At 38.8% G+C, this 14,525-nt stretch overlaps 1 protein-coding gene across 6 annotated transcripts in view; it reads right to left on the bottom strand.

Annotated features, from left to right (window-relative positions):
• VRK1 (VRK serine/threonine kinase 1) overlaps window positions 1-14,525 on the bottom strand; it is a 77,394-nt gene that overhangs the window by 50,249 nt on the left and 12,620 nt on the right. The window lies entirely within an intron of this gene.

Below are 14,525 nucleotides of genomic sequence, written 5' to 3'. Positions count from 1 at the left end.
ATTATGGTACTAAAGTTATTAAATACACAAAGCAAGCTTGGAACTATACATATTCAAATAGAATTTCAGTGGCAGATCAACTTTTATATCTGAAACAATACCCTAATTAATAGTCAGCTCTGATAATAAAATGGTCCTGTTTCTCAGATAACATTCCCAAAAAAGTTCTGCTGTGAATATTAAAATAAAGTTTTGTGAAGAGATTTTTTAAATTTCAATGGCTATATTTATCACAATATGGTACTGTATTTAGACAACCGACACTTTTCAAGTCCTGGATTCAAATTTGGAATAATTTTTTCTTATCTCCTGCTCAAGATAGAAAAAAAAGCTTGAATGGATAGAAAAGTATCACTTACACTTGATGAGCTCTACAAATTCATCCAACCCAAACTGGGAATTTACAGTGCAACAATAAAGCCTGTTATATACTGGATGCCTAGTCTACCTTCCCCTACAATAGATATGCACGTAAGCTCCCGGGAGGTGGGGGGGGGGGTCCACCCGCTTTTACGGAATCTTCTTTAAAGCCTAAGCTTCTGTGATATGTTTTTAAACTGCATGGAGACACACTGACTCAGGGATAATTCTGAACAAACTGGACTATTCCCCATTCCATCCATTAATGTGGTACCTACGGATTCTTCTCTCCACTCAGCAGTGTAAAGCTTTTTCCCGCCCTCCCCCATCTACATTGACTCAAGTCTTTTCCAAACCCAAACATCTCTCTCTTCTTCATCAGATCCGATCTCTGAAGTTTCAGGACTGTTCTCAACTCTTATTTTATGTAATAAATGTTCTGTTAAGTTTCTAAGCTCCCTGGGTACAAGAACTGTCTTCCAACACACACAGTAGGTAGGAATTCAATAAATGTGTCAAATCAAACAGCAAAAAGTGTTTTTCTTCTCAAGTATCTGATGTTTAACTTTATGCTTAATGTACCTCATTCAACTGCAATGGACACTGTCCTCCTACAAGCCTGGCAATTGACATCTCTTCCCACTATCTACAGTGACTATGTCCAACCCTGTTTATTCTCCTCAAAACAATCATTCCCCTTATTGACTCATAAATTTCAAGAAATGACCTCATCTCCCAGTTCAGAGAGAAAACTGAAGCTTTAAGTGGGAATTCTTTCATCTTTCTAAGACCCAAACCTACATACCACCTGCATCTACATCAAGCCTACTTGGGCATCCACCCTATCTTCCGTCCCTCCTATCACAGTCCAGGGAAGCTCTGCTGCTCTACCAAACATCAGGTCCTTCACCTCTGCCTTATACCCCATCCCCTCCAACCTTCTTAGGACTTGGTCCTTCACCTCTGCCTTATACCCCATCCCCTCCAACCTTCTTAGGGCTTGGTCCTTCACCTCTGCCTTATACCCCATCCCCTCCAACCTTCTTAGGACGTGGTCCTTCACCTCTGCCTTATACCCCATCCCCTCCAACCTTCTTAGGACTTACACTATTAATTAGTCCCTCCCCATTATCATCCTAACTTTCTTCTTCCTTTCACGCAAATGTCTCAATAATCATGTGCCCCTACTAACCTCTCCATTCGCCTCCCTGGCGCCACACGTCGGTCCGTCCAGACTTCACCTTCAGGATCCGCTCCTACTGCTCTGGCTAAGGGCACTGAATCCAAATGACACCCCACCCTCCCGATCTGCCTGCTCAGGAGAATGTGACATTGGTGTTCTTTCTTTTTGGAAACATTCTCTTCCTTTGCTACCATAACAAAGTACGATCCTGGTGCTCGTTCTACAGTGTAGGCCATTCACAGTCTAGGTAATTTGGGAAATACAACAATGAGTAACCCGCTTGTTTTTTCAAGGAGTTTGTCCTGCTTTTTGACATACAGTTTTGCAGGAGTGAGGCATGTTAAAAAGGAAGACCACCTATACTTCCCCAGCTTACGCCAAAATACACATTTTATAATGTGAAAGTAAATAAAAGAAAAAACATGCTAAATAAACTTAAAATCTTGGAAATAAAATTAAGAGCTTTGAAATTAAGATGGAGGCACATACAAAAATAGAACTGGTTGATATGCTTTTCCTGTAAGCTAACAGAGCTCAAGAACAGACTTTATAGTCTCGAAGAGACAGTTGCACCTCCATGTTCACAGCAGCACTAGTGACAACAGCGAAAAGGTGGAAGCAACCCAAGTTGCTTCCAACTGCCCAAGTGTCCGTGGGCAGAAGAATAAATGAGACGTGGTGTATACATACAATGCGGTATTATTCAGCCTTAAAAAGGAAGGACATTCTGACACCAGCTACAGTATGCGTGAATCCTGAAGACACTATGCTGAGTGAAATAAGCTAGTCACAAAAAGACAAATATTGTAAGATTCCACTAATACGAGGTATCTTAGAGCAGTCAGATTCATAGAAACAGAAAATAGAGTGGTTGCCAGGGCTGAGGGGAGGGGGAAGAGGAAAGCTGCTGTTTAATGGGTACAGTTTCAAATTTGCAAGATAAAAAGAGTTCAGGAGACTGGTCACACAACAATGTGAACATACCTAGCCCTACTGAACTGTACACTAAAAAACGGTTAGGGTGGTAAAGTTTGTGATTCTATGTTGTTATTTTTCCACCACGATTAAAAAAAAGAATGAAAGAGTTTATAGACCCAACAGAAAAAGAGACAGAGTATAATACCAACAGATTCTTGGTGACTATGGACTCACCCTTCCCCTACGCATGTGCACACCCACAACTGGAAAAGCGTTACAAGTGGTATTATTTCAAAGGTGGTCCTTACGATGCTAATTACAGGCCTATCGCCTTTTACTGCGCTTTGCTTTATTACGTTTCACGGATACTGTGCTTTTTTACAAATTGAAGGTTTATGGCAACCTTCTACAGAGCAAGTCTATTGGCGCCATCTTTCCAACAGCATTGTCTCACTTCGTGTCTCTGTGTAATTTTGGAAATTTTCTCAGTATTTCAAACTTTTTCATTATTACTTTATTTATTATGGTTATCCGTGATCAGTGATTACAACTCACTGAAAGCTCAGATGATAGCATTTTTTAGCAATAAGATTTTTTAATTAAGGTATATAACTGTTTTTTAATCCATAATGCTATTGCAATCTTGACAGACTACAGAACAGTGTAAACGTTAATGTTTATATTTGCACTAAGAAGCCAAGATATTCATTTGACTTGCTTTATTGCAACATTCACTTGATTGTGGTGCGCTGGAACCGAACCTGCAGTATTTCCAAGGTATGCCTGTACAGAAATCTACTAGTTATCACAGTAATAAAGGCTAACTGTGAATTATGTGAATTTATTATATGAATTACATTCATTCATTCACTCACTTAACAAATATTTACCAAATATATACCATGTGCCAAGCACTGTTCTAGATACTTACTTGACCTCAAGAAACAAAACAAAGGTCCTGCTCTTTTGACACATATTCTAGCAGAAAGAGACACACATGAAGAGGAGAGGGGAGGGGAGGGGAGGGGAGGGGAAGAGATAATAAAAACAAACATAATGGGTAAATTATATAATATTTTATAAAATGTAAGTGCTGTGCTTTAAAAAAAAAAGATAAGGAAAGTAACAAAGATCAGGTGGGTAAAGTACAGGGAGAGGAGGTTGGCAGGGGGCACATGAGCCTCACTAAGAAGGTAGGTGAGATCTGAGCAGACTCAGTTAGTGTGTCTGGGGGGATACTGTGGGCAGACGGACAAGCAGTACAAAGATCTTAAGGTAAGAGCACGCCAGGCAACTGAAGAAGGACGCCAGTGCGGCTTATGTGGGAGGAACAAGGGGAAAGTAGGAAGGGACATGGTAACACAGGAGCAACACATCAAGCAGAGCCCTGCAGGCCACTTCAGGACTCTGACTTTAATAAAAGGGGAAACATACTTCTACAAGATTTGGGGACATGTATTATGCTTACATTTTAACTCCCAATACTTCAATCAAAATAAAAATCATACTCTGAACACGAGTCAAGAATTCTTCTCCCACTGACCTATTTCTCAGCAAAGTTTTCACGTTTGATATTTTTTGCTATTGTATGTTACTCCATTCTCAAAATCCACTCCATCCATAGGCTAAACTATATAAGCCTGATATAAATTCAAAATCTTCAGTGCTTCTGTAGTGCCTTTGTCACTAATGTTACCTCAGGGTAGGAATGGGTTTATAACAGATCAGCTTCGGGGCGCCTGGGTGGCACAGCGGTTAAGCGTCTTCCTTCGGCTCAGGGCGTGATCCCGGCGTTATGGGGTCGAGCCCCACATCAGGCTCCTCTGCTATGAGCCTGCTTCTTCCTCTCCCACTCCCCCTGCTTGTGTTCCCTCTCTCGCTGGCTGTCTCTATCTCTGTCGAATAAATAAATAAAATCTTTAAAAAAAAAAAATAGATCAGCTTCCATTCCTAAAAAGTACAGCCTAGGAGGGGCCCTAGTCTCCTTTTAACTTTAATATAAGTAATTTAGTAGTGCTATTAGAGTGAATGGTTTGTAACTTTTTGATAGGAAATATAAAAATTTCTACCACGCTACACCCTCTAACTTCAAATAAAAATAATACTGAGTTCTATGCAATTCTGTATTACTCCAATGTATAGTGCCTTCTTCATTAATTTATTTGCTTGACAAATATTTATGTTGAGTATACTCTGTGCCAGGAACTGTTCTAGAATACAAGGATAAAACAGTGAACAGACAAAAATTCCTGTCCTCATTTAGTTTTTTTAAATTTAAGATAGAGAATTTGTTTAAAAAATCAAAACATGCTCAGCGTCCAATGGTAATAAGTGCTAAGGGAAAAAATAAAGTAGGGAGAGAGGATGGGGGTGAAATTTAAAAGATGATCTGGTAAAGCCTTACAAGAAAATGACACTTAAGCAAAGACCTGAAACACAGTGAGGGAAGCTGGCCATGCACTTGTCTAGAGGAAGAGCATCAAGGCCAAGCATCAAGTGCTGAGGCCCTAAGGCAAGAGTATGGCCAGCTTGTTCTGCAAGCCAAAGCGGCAAGGAGGTGGGTGCAGCTGGAGAAGAATCCATGAGGGAAGAGCACTAACTGATGTCAGAGACATAAAAGAGCACACGGCTGGTGGTCACGCCCAACATACACGCCACTCAATGTAAGGACACTGACTTTAGCTCTCAGGGAGATGGTAAATCCTGGGAAGGTTTTGCGCAGAGAAGTGCATGCTCTGGCTTACACTTTCAAAGGCTCCCTCTGGTGAATCCATCAAATGGACTAGAAGGGGGCAAAGCAGAAACAGCTACCACTTATTACAATGGTGCTGCTATTGGAAAAACCAATGACTGCATTAATCCTTCCTGGATGATAAGAATGTCAACTTTTTAAACATTGCACTGACTTTTAGTCACCAAACAGAGGGATGCAGAATAACCTAAGAGGTTTTTTAGATTTTTTTAAACTTTACACAAGCTACCGCCCCCCACCCCCCAAACAAGTCTTCAGTGCCAAATAGAAACAATTGATATTAGTGACAGATGGTCTAGGAAACATGCTAATCATCTCTTACTCTAGATTTTCTAAGCTCTATCTTTACAACAATTTAGTTCACCAGAATATTAAATATTTGAACTCCTTTATTCCAAAGGCATTTATAAAACCCCTCCAAAATATGTGCCAGAAACATGCTTGGAGCTGGAAATGCACGTGGATAAAATGCAACCTGTGGCCTCAAGAAGCTGCTCTTAGCTTCATGTAAAAACACCCTCACATACAGTAGGATTTTTATATCATCAGCTTCAAACAAGGATCAATAAAAAGCCCTTCAGGTAAAGAATGTTTCTGAATCCTCTGATAAAACTATTTATTAAAGACAGCGAGCAGTTGTAGACAGCTACAGAACCAACTCTGTTGGTTTCAGGGCAGGGAGAAAGTACCTCTTCCAGGGGGTGCAAGTTTTTAAGATAGCAAGAGCTCTGAAACTCCTGGTCTCTCATTTTTTCAACGAGTGCCAGCAAGTTCAGAGCAAAATTGTAAGCTCAATTACATAAGTATCACGGTCTGAGGCAGTAGCTCTCAATCCTGGCTACGCATGGTAATTACCCACAGAACTCCAAAACTAGAAAGGCCTCTTCCACAAGAATCCCGGCGCCCGTGTGTTGAAATGCCGCACAGAGGAGGTGATGCTCAGACTGGACCACCAATCTAGATACACCGGCACATGTTCCTTTTTTCACTCAGTCACTTATTTTCAACATACTAGCTCGGTCACACACAACTCTACTATATTAGAGGATGCCAATAAAAGCTCCCTCTAGTTCATTTCAGAAGTTGGAAAAAAATATATAAATTAGTGAATGAATGATTCAAGAGGAGCCCCCCAAAAACCACCCTTTTCCCATCCCATCATATCCCAGATCAAAAATCATTCATTTACATTTCAAACTTATTTGGGATTAAAAAGTAATTACATGTTTTGGTATAAATGGCTTCCTGCCAAACTACAGTAAGCCAAAGAATAAAAGCAAACAAGAGATAATCGGTCAACAAAGAACTTCATCACCTCTTTTGCTAAATTACATCAGGAACAATTTGAAAGCAATACATTTAAAGACAATTCTCTTACAAATGAGCCAGCTAATCAGAAGTTGATTAATGCATTTGATTACTGCTAAGAAATCATCTAAAAAAATACAGCATCTTGAGTTTATACAGCCTCTTCCCAATCACACCAAGGGTCTTCATATACTTACTTTTTTTATTCCCACAAATCCTACGGTTGAGACTGAACTGTAAGGATATCCATAGAATAAAAATATACTTATCATCAATATCATTTAACATAAAAACCTGTGACACAGGAAGGTTAATTGTGAGTTCCTATTAGGGAGACCCAATCAACCAGTCCCCTGGTCTCACTCTGAGAACCAGGCATATCAATTCAAGCAGGAAAAGCATTCACGGCTGTATGGTACCTATAGGGACATTAACAAAACTAGAGTCAACTACAGCACAACAACCCATGAGCATACAGAAGTGAACCTCCAGAGATAATGATCCTATAAATTCATAGGCTTATTCCTGAAAAACATTAAGCTAAACTCAAACTGTGACACCATCTTTGGAAGCAATTGTCACACTAGTCAGGTTTTCACACCTACGCTGGAAAGAACTAGGTGAAGACTCACGATTCTAATTCTGAGAAAGAAAGTGGGTATTTTCAGAGAAGAAAAATTTCTTCCTAGTCAGAATGTTTTCTACTTGTATTGGGAAACTGATTTACATTACACTATAACATTTTTTGGTATAGCGATAAAATGTTGAAAATACAGTATATCAAGTGTGCTTCCTCAACTTTTATTTCCTTTAAATGATTTCTGAAGGGTCTAAAAGAGGAGCACTAACTGCAGAATTAATTTCAACTGCGAACACACAGGATGGTCCAATTTCAAACAAAAGCTCAGGACGCCGCGCTACCACCACCTCCCCAGAAAAGGGAAGCATCCCATGAGGTCTCCCTGTGCACCTCCCTTTCTGACTTCAGATGTGATGGTTAGAAGGTCCCTCCCTGGAGTCCTAACAGATCTCCAGGAACCAACCATGAAGCAGACATCACAGTAACATTCATTGGGAACTTGCTGCTCTGCCCATACAAAGGCATGACATCTAAGAGGGGCGCAAGTCTGAAAATGCTGACTTCAAAGGGAGGTGACCCATTGGCCCTACGAAAGGAGCTACAAGGAATGCTTCTCTATGTTAAGCAAACACTGAAACTGTTCTAAAATTGGAAAGGCTGAACTATACTGGTAATATGTTTATACAGCACTTAGCATGTTTTGGCAATTTTGTAAATGACTGATTTCCCATTAACTCTCCTATTTGGGGGCAAAATTAACAACCAAACTTTGTTTACAGTTAATTCTCTGGGTGTTCATATTTAAATCTACACAGGCTAGCAACTGCACAACATTTTTCCTTACATATTCCTGTGGCAGGGCTCGAGGGGAGAATAGCTCTAAATATTTGGAAAGGAAATTAGGATGACCAAATAGTCCGAGAATATCAGAGGTGTACTCCAGTCATTAAAGTCTTCACAAAAACATAAAAGAAAAACTTTAAAGACTCCCAGAGACAAGAAGGTTTTTCGAGACAACAAAATAAAACAGTCAAGCCATAAAGAAGATTGATATATTTGACAAAATAAAAATTCTCCGCAGGTTAAAAGTAGCATAAACAAACCCAAGAGACAAATAAAAACTATAAAACATGACAAAAGGCTAATTTTCTTAGTGTTTAAGATTCCTTTCTAAGAAAAAAAAGACAAAAGCCCAACAGAAAAGCAGAGAAGTAAGGTGCAGACGGAAATTCACAGAAAAAGAAATACAAAAGGCTTCTGGAAACTCCTTACTAGGAGAATTTTCAAATCCATACAAAATAGAGAAGCGGTATGATGAACTTCCGCATACATGTCACCCAGTTTCAACAATTATCCACACGCAGCCAATCTCTTTTTTTCCCTATACCCGATGCACTTGCCCCGCCAGACAGTTTCAAAGTAAACCCCACACACATCATATCGTTTCATACAAAAATTCTTCTAACAGTTACTTTTTTAATAACATAGTCACTAAATATCATCACATCTAACAAAATTAACAATCTTTCTGTAATATCGTCTAGTAACAAGTTCAAAGACTCCTTAATTGTCTCAAGAAGTGTCTCCTTATAGCTGATTTTTTACTTGATGCATGTGGCAGATGTGTCTTTGAATCTCTTGAATGAACAAATGCCACCTCCCTCTTTTTTTTTTCCTTCCCTTGTCGTTTGTCTTGTAAAATTTCCCCCTTTGTGCATTTTGCTGATTGGGTCCCTCTACTGTCACTGAATGTGTTCCCTGGTATCTTTTGTTACTGTCGTCACTCAGAATGTTCTGTCTTCTATCTGGTGTCAGTGCCCCTCAGCGAACACCAGGGACACACCTAGAATTAAAGCAGCTGGAGAACACATTCCACAGGGAACAGGAGGGTGGCTCAGTAAGAGAATGTTATAAAGAATCTATTATAGGATTCGGGCTTTGGTTGGGTAATTTGGGGGAGGATCTAAGGAAGCAGGAGTTTCCCTAAATTAGCTGTCAGAATGTGGGGTAATTCTATGAATGGGTATCTCCATAAATCCTATGTCAGGGAGGGGAGACTAGAAGGAAGATGAGGCTGTAAGTGGTAAAGAAGCAGCCATCACTCATTTTGGTCACGAATTTTGTGGACGACACAGAGACCTTGGCTTCGTGCCTGGTTTCATTTTATCATAACATGAGTGAAACCCCGTCTGAGGTATTCTGTGAGATTGCTTACATTTAACTGGAGGAAACCATGGCCTGTCTATAAATGTCAGGCGGCCTCTGCAGCCAGGGCTACTCTTTTCTCTTCTGCGCTGAACAATGGAAGCCCTTCAGGTTGGCCACTGTACCTTCTGATTCAACCCCAACAGTCCCGGATATTTTCCTTGCTCTCTAGTATAAGATGTTCCAGGTTCCTCATGCACACTTTCCTGTCCCAAACCTAAAATTAATCACTTCTACAAAGAGCCTGTCTCCTTTTAGTGGAAAACAGATTAGAGAACAAAATATCATAGGCCCCAAAATCTGGGCCCTATGATATTCAGTGGTCCCAGGCTGTCATTATTTCTGGAGCTTTGAGTGGACAAAGCTCGAAGAATTTTTTTCAAAGAGAAAATACCTCACAAGTTTATATTGATATTTCCTGTTCAAACTTAGGATTATAGGGTTTCTGCTTAACTTCTTTACCTTTATATTTGTCTCTATTCTCACGTGTTAAAATTCTCGGTTCCAAACATTAACCTAAATATTTAACTGATACATACTTCTTCTCTCTGAATTTTTATAATTTTGTAAAACATTTACATTTACAAAACCCAAACAACACAAGGTGTGTTCAGAAGTCTAGCTTCCATTCCCCAGCCTTCCTGTCCTTTCCCTCCATGTAATTGTTTGCTGGTTTTTAGTTTATCCTTCATTTTTTCTTTTTAAACAACAAATAGAATACCTTTACCTGCATCACCTGTGCCTTAGGTTAAGAGGTAAAATATTATATACCTTGTTTGTCACCATGATTTCTTTCACTAACATCATATCCTGAAGATCGACAGCAAATAGGCTCAGCTTCATTCATTAATAAAATGCAAAATAAAATTACAGTAAGACTTATCATTAAAATCACATTTTTAAGCTATCAATTAGCCAAATTCAAAAAGTTAGAAAATACACTGGGTTGGTAGGAGTATGAGGCCCATCAATTTAGCATTAGTTACCAAAATGTTACATACGCAGCCCTATGGCTCAGTCCACTTCTGGCAATTTGTCCTATAGGTACACTCACATCCTACCAAATGTTTGTGAAAATTAATGAAGGGAAACCTCACTAAAGTGGAGTCAGGAGGCTAGACCGGGGAGCTATATCACTCAACATCAATTACGAGAAGAACTGTCAATTACAGAGCCAGCAGAAGAATGGTTAACAGAAAAGAACCATCAATTACAGGCCCCACAGGGAAAGATGTACTTTGCATCTCCCACAAGAAATAGACCACCTGCACAGCTCAGCCAATGAGAAACCTCAGCACCCAGCATCTTTTTTTCTCTCGGGTGGACTTTCACTCGGAACACCCTCTCCCAGCTTACTCTTTCTTCTCTGTAAAATAATGTTCCTCTCCTTTGTCTGCCTAGCCTCTAGTTTTGCCACAGTTTGCTTGTCCTAAACTACAATTCTGTTATTTCTGAATGAATCCATTTCTGCTAGTAAAATAAATGTTATTTTAAGGTTAACATGTACATGGATATTCACTGCAGCATAATATAACAAAAGGCTAGAAACATCCTTAATTTACATCAAAAGGGAACTTATTAAGTGAATGATGGCATATCCATAGAATGAATATGCAATTTTAAAAATGAGGTAAGCCTATATACATCAATATGGAACAGTCTCCAAGATACAGTTAAGTGAAAAATGTATGCTGCATATGCTTGAATATATATGATCGGTACTCCCGGTGCAACAATGTACCATGCGTATATACAGCATATTACTGGTATCCTATATAATCAATTGGTAGCAAAAGATGCCTTTGTGCTAGGTATAGTTTCCATTCTTTATCCTCCTTTATCATCTAAATTTCTTTCTGTGTGCATGTTATTTTTCAATTAAAACATTTTTAAAGAATTCCTCATGAATAATGAAAGAACTTGTATTACATAAAATACCAAGTGGGGTGCCTGGGTGGCTCAGTCATTGGGCGTCTGCCTTCGGCTCAGGTCATGATCCCAGGGTCCTGGGATCGAGCCCCACATTGGGCTCCCTGCTCGGTGGAAGTCCTGCTTCTCCCTCTCCCCTGCCTGCTGCTCCCCCTACTTGTGCTCTCTCTCTCTGTCAAATAAAATCTTAAAAAAAAAAATAAATAAATAAAATACCAAGTAGCTCTTTCCAGTGTTGTTACTTTGGAATCCGCCTGTGCTCTTTTAACATCAGGATCCGCCCAAGTCAGCCCAGTCACTGCCTCAAATTAAAAACGGAACAATAGACTATGTAGAAAAACAATTCTCAATGCCTACATTTGCAGACAATACTTGCAGAAAAGACCATACTTTTATGTTTTGAAGTAAAGCCTAGGTCAGTCTTTAAAGAGCAATACAATCTGAAAGAGTATTAACTGAAAGTGAATATTGACATGAAGTTCATATATTAATATCACTTATTTTTGCCCAAATAATCCTAAATGAGTAAAAATATAGATGACTGAATCTATAGGAGAATCAATTAACCATTAATGACAGCTCTAACAGATGAATGAACTAACATATAACAACAGCTACCCTCACTATTAAGCACCTATATGGCAGGCTCTGTGTTGGCTAATTTAAATGCATTACCTCTAACTCTTAAAATAACCCTAAAACATAAGTGGCATTATCCTGACTGCATGTAACAAAACTGGGAATAAGGAAAGTTAAATAATTTGTCCATGGTTTTTACAACCAATAAGTTAGCAGGACCAACCAAGATTCAAAACACATGTATGGAAAATAAAATTTTTGCAAAAATGCCTTTTTGTTATTTAACACAAGCATTAAAAGAGAGCACATACTACAGAATAAATCATTTGCAAAACAAGAAGTCTTAAGGTGGTAAAATATTTGTTTTAATATTACAATCTAATACTATTATAAACACCATTAAAACAGTATGAAAGATAAAACAGAAATACATTCACATGTTACTATAAACACCCAGCCCAACTCTGCTGAATAAAGAGAATGACTTCCAAAGATCAAAAGAACAAAAGAAGTAATGAAACGAACCACTGATGTAAAGATCTTCAGAAAGAGGTTTTTAGTTGTTGTTTTTTAATATAAAATATCAACATAAATTCAGGGAAAAAAACAATGCAATAAACCACTGCAGAATATTTGAAAAAACAAGTAATAATGTATATACAAAAGCACTGTACTTGATGAGACCATCTTCAGATTCCAGTGCAAAACCCCAAACATTCTAAGGCCAGTTTCTTCCGCAATCTCAGCATGTGAATGATGGCACTCTTGTTACTGTTCTTTACTAAGTGGTCCAGACAAAATCAACTACTCAAAAATCTAATTTTGCCTACATGCAAAGGAAAGTAAAGTGAAAATTTCAGCATTGAGTGGTGTTAAGAGCACTAGACTCTGCAACCTTGCCCACATTTCACAGCACTGTGACACTGTATTACCATTAATTGCCTATATGTCACTCTCTTTTGACATATTTTGTGAGAATCTGGAAGTTAGGGACCCTGTCTAATCCTGGTATCCCAAGTCTAACAGGAAGATGTCACCTTGTGAGAAACCAACAGAATTTTCTTAAGAATGGACTGAATTAAATCTATGCTCCAGGTCTACCTGCTGTGAACCCAGACATGGTCCAACTTCTCCAGGTCTTTTTTCCTCACCTGTAAAATTACTTGGATTAAAGTCTAAGGCAGGAGTTTTACCTACTGATTTGTAGAGAAAGAAGCATGGTTCATTTTGGAACCAGTATGAACTATAAAAGATCTATTCCAGTAATCAGGAGATGTACATTTTCCAGTCTAAGGTATTCCGCAATTATGTAGGTTGCCAAGGGAAGCTGTTGCCAAGAGAATGCAAAAGGCTTGAAAACTTTCTTAACCCTCTCCCTTACTACAGAAAGAATGAACGGTCCCTGAACAAAATAAAAGAAAAACAAAGGAAAGAAAACCAAGGCAAAAGAATATTTCTAGTTGAAAATAAATCAAACTGAATGTTAAAAGACTAATGAACTCAATAATAAAAAGACAACCCAATTTAAATATGGGCAAAGGATTTAAACCGACATTTCTCCAAAACAGATGTACAAATGGCCAACAGCACGCAAAAAGTTGCCCGAGGGCAGCAGTCATTAGGGAAATGAAAACCAAAACTACAGTGAGATACCACTTCACACTCACAAAGATACAAACAAAAAGAGACAATATAATAAGTACGGGTGAAGATTTGGAGATATCTGAACCCACCTACAGTGCTACTGGAAGTGCAAAATGGTGCAGCCGACTTTGGAAAACAACTGGGCAGTTTTTAAGAAGTTAAACACAGAGCTACCTCATGACATGGTAAGTCTACTGGTAGGTATATACTTAAGGGAAATAAAAACATACATCCACACAAAAACTTGTACATAAATGTTCATTACTCATAATAGTCAAAACTCAGGAAACAACGCCAATGCCCTTCAGCGGATGAATGAATAAACCAATGTGGTCTATCTGTACGATGGGATATTACCCAGCAATAAAAAGAAATGAAGTACTGACACCTGCTACACCACGGATGTGCCTTGAAAACATCATACTAAGTGAAAGAAGCCAGTTACAAAAGACCCTATATTTTATAACTTCAATTATTTAAGATTTCCGAAATAGGCATTATAGAGACAAAAGCAGACTAATAGTTTCCTAGGGCTGTGGGGGTGAGGAGAGAAAGTGACTGCTAATGGGTAGGAGATTTCTTTTAAGGCTGATGAAAATATTGTACAATTAGATTATGACGATAGTTGCAGTCCCGGGGAAATGCTAAAAACCACTGAACAATACTCCTTAAATGAGTGAATCGTAGGGTATGTGAACTACATCTCAATAAAGGTGCTTAAAGAAGTTAATGAGAAGAAAAATGTGGTAACAAGGATAACAAAGGAAGGAACAATATAGGTATCCTGGAGTTATACTGTTTTGTGGAAACAAAACTTTACCTTCTGAAAGAAGGGTGGAAGTTACCCCAAAGCAGGCCTCTGAGAACGCAAAGGAACCAGCAAATGACAGATTTCCTGTTCTGTTATACAGGCGGTTCCTGACTACTCTACTTAGGACACAATTACAGTGTGTAAACCTGATATTCAAAGGTACACCACTTTCCAGAAGAACATATGCAAGATGCTCTGGAGGGAGACTGCCTAGATTAGAACTCACTGGTCACGAACGACTTCTGATGATTCATGA

This window comes from Ailuropoda melanoleuca, chromosome 14, assembly GCF_002007445.2.
Source record: "Ailuropoda melanoleuca isolate Jingjing chromosome 14, ASM200744v2, whole genome shotgun sequence".
Lineage (NCBI taxonomy): Eukaryota > Metazoa > Chordata > Mammalia > Carnivora > Ursidae > Ailuropoda > Ailuropoda melanoleuca.
Note: the sequence above shows the minus strand (reverse complement) of the source record. Positions and strands in the feature narration are given on the sequence as shown.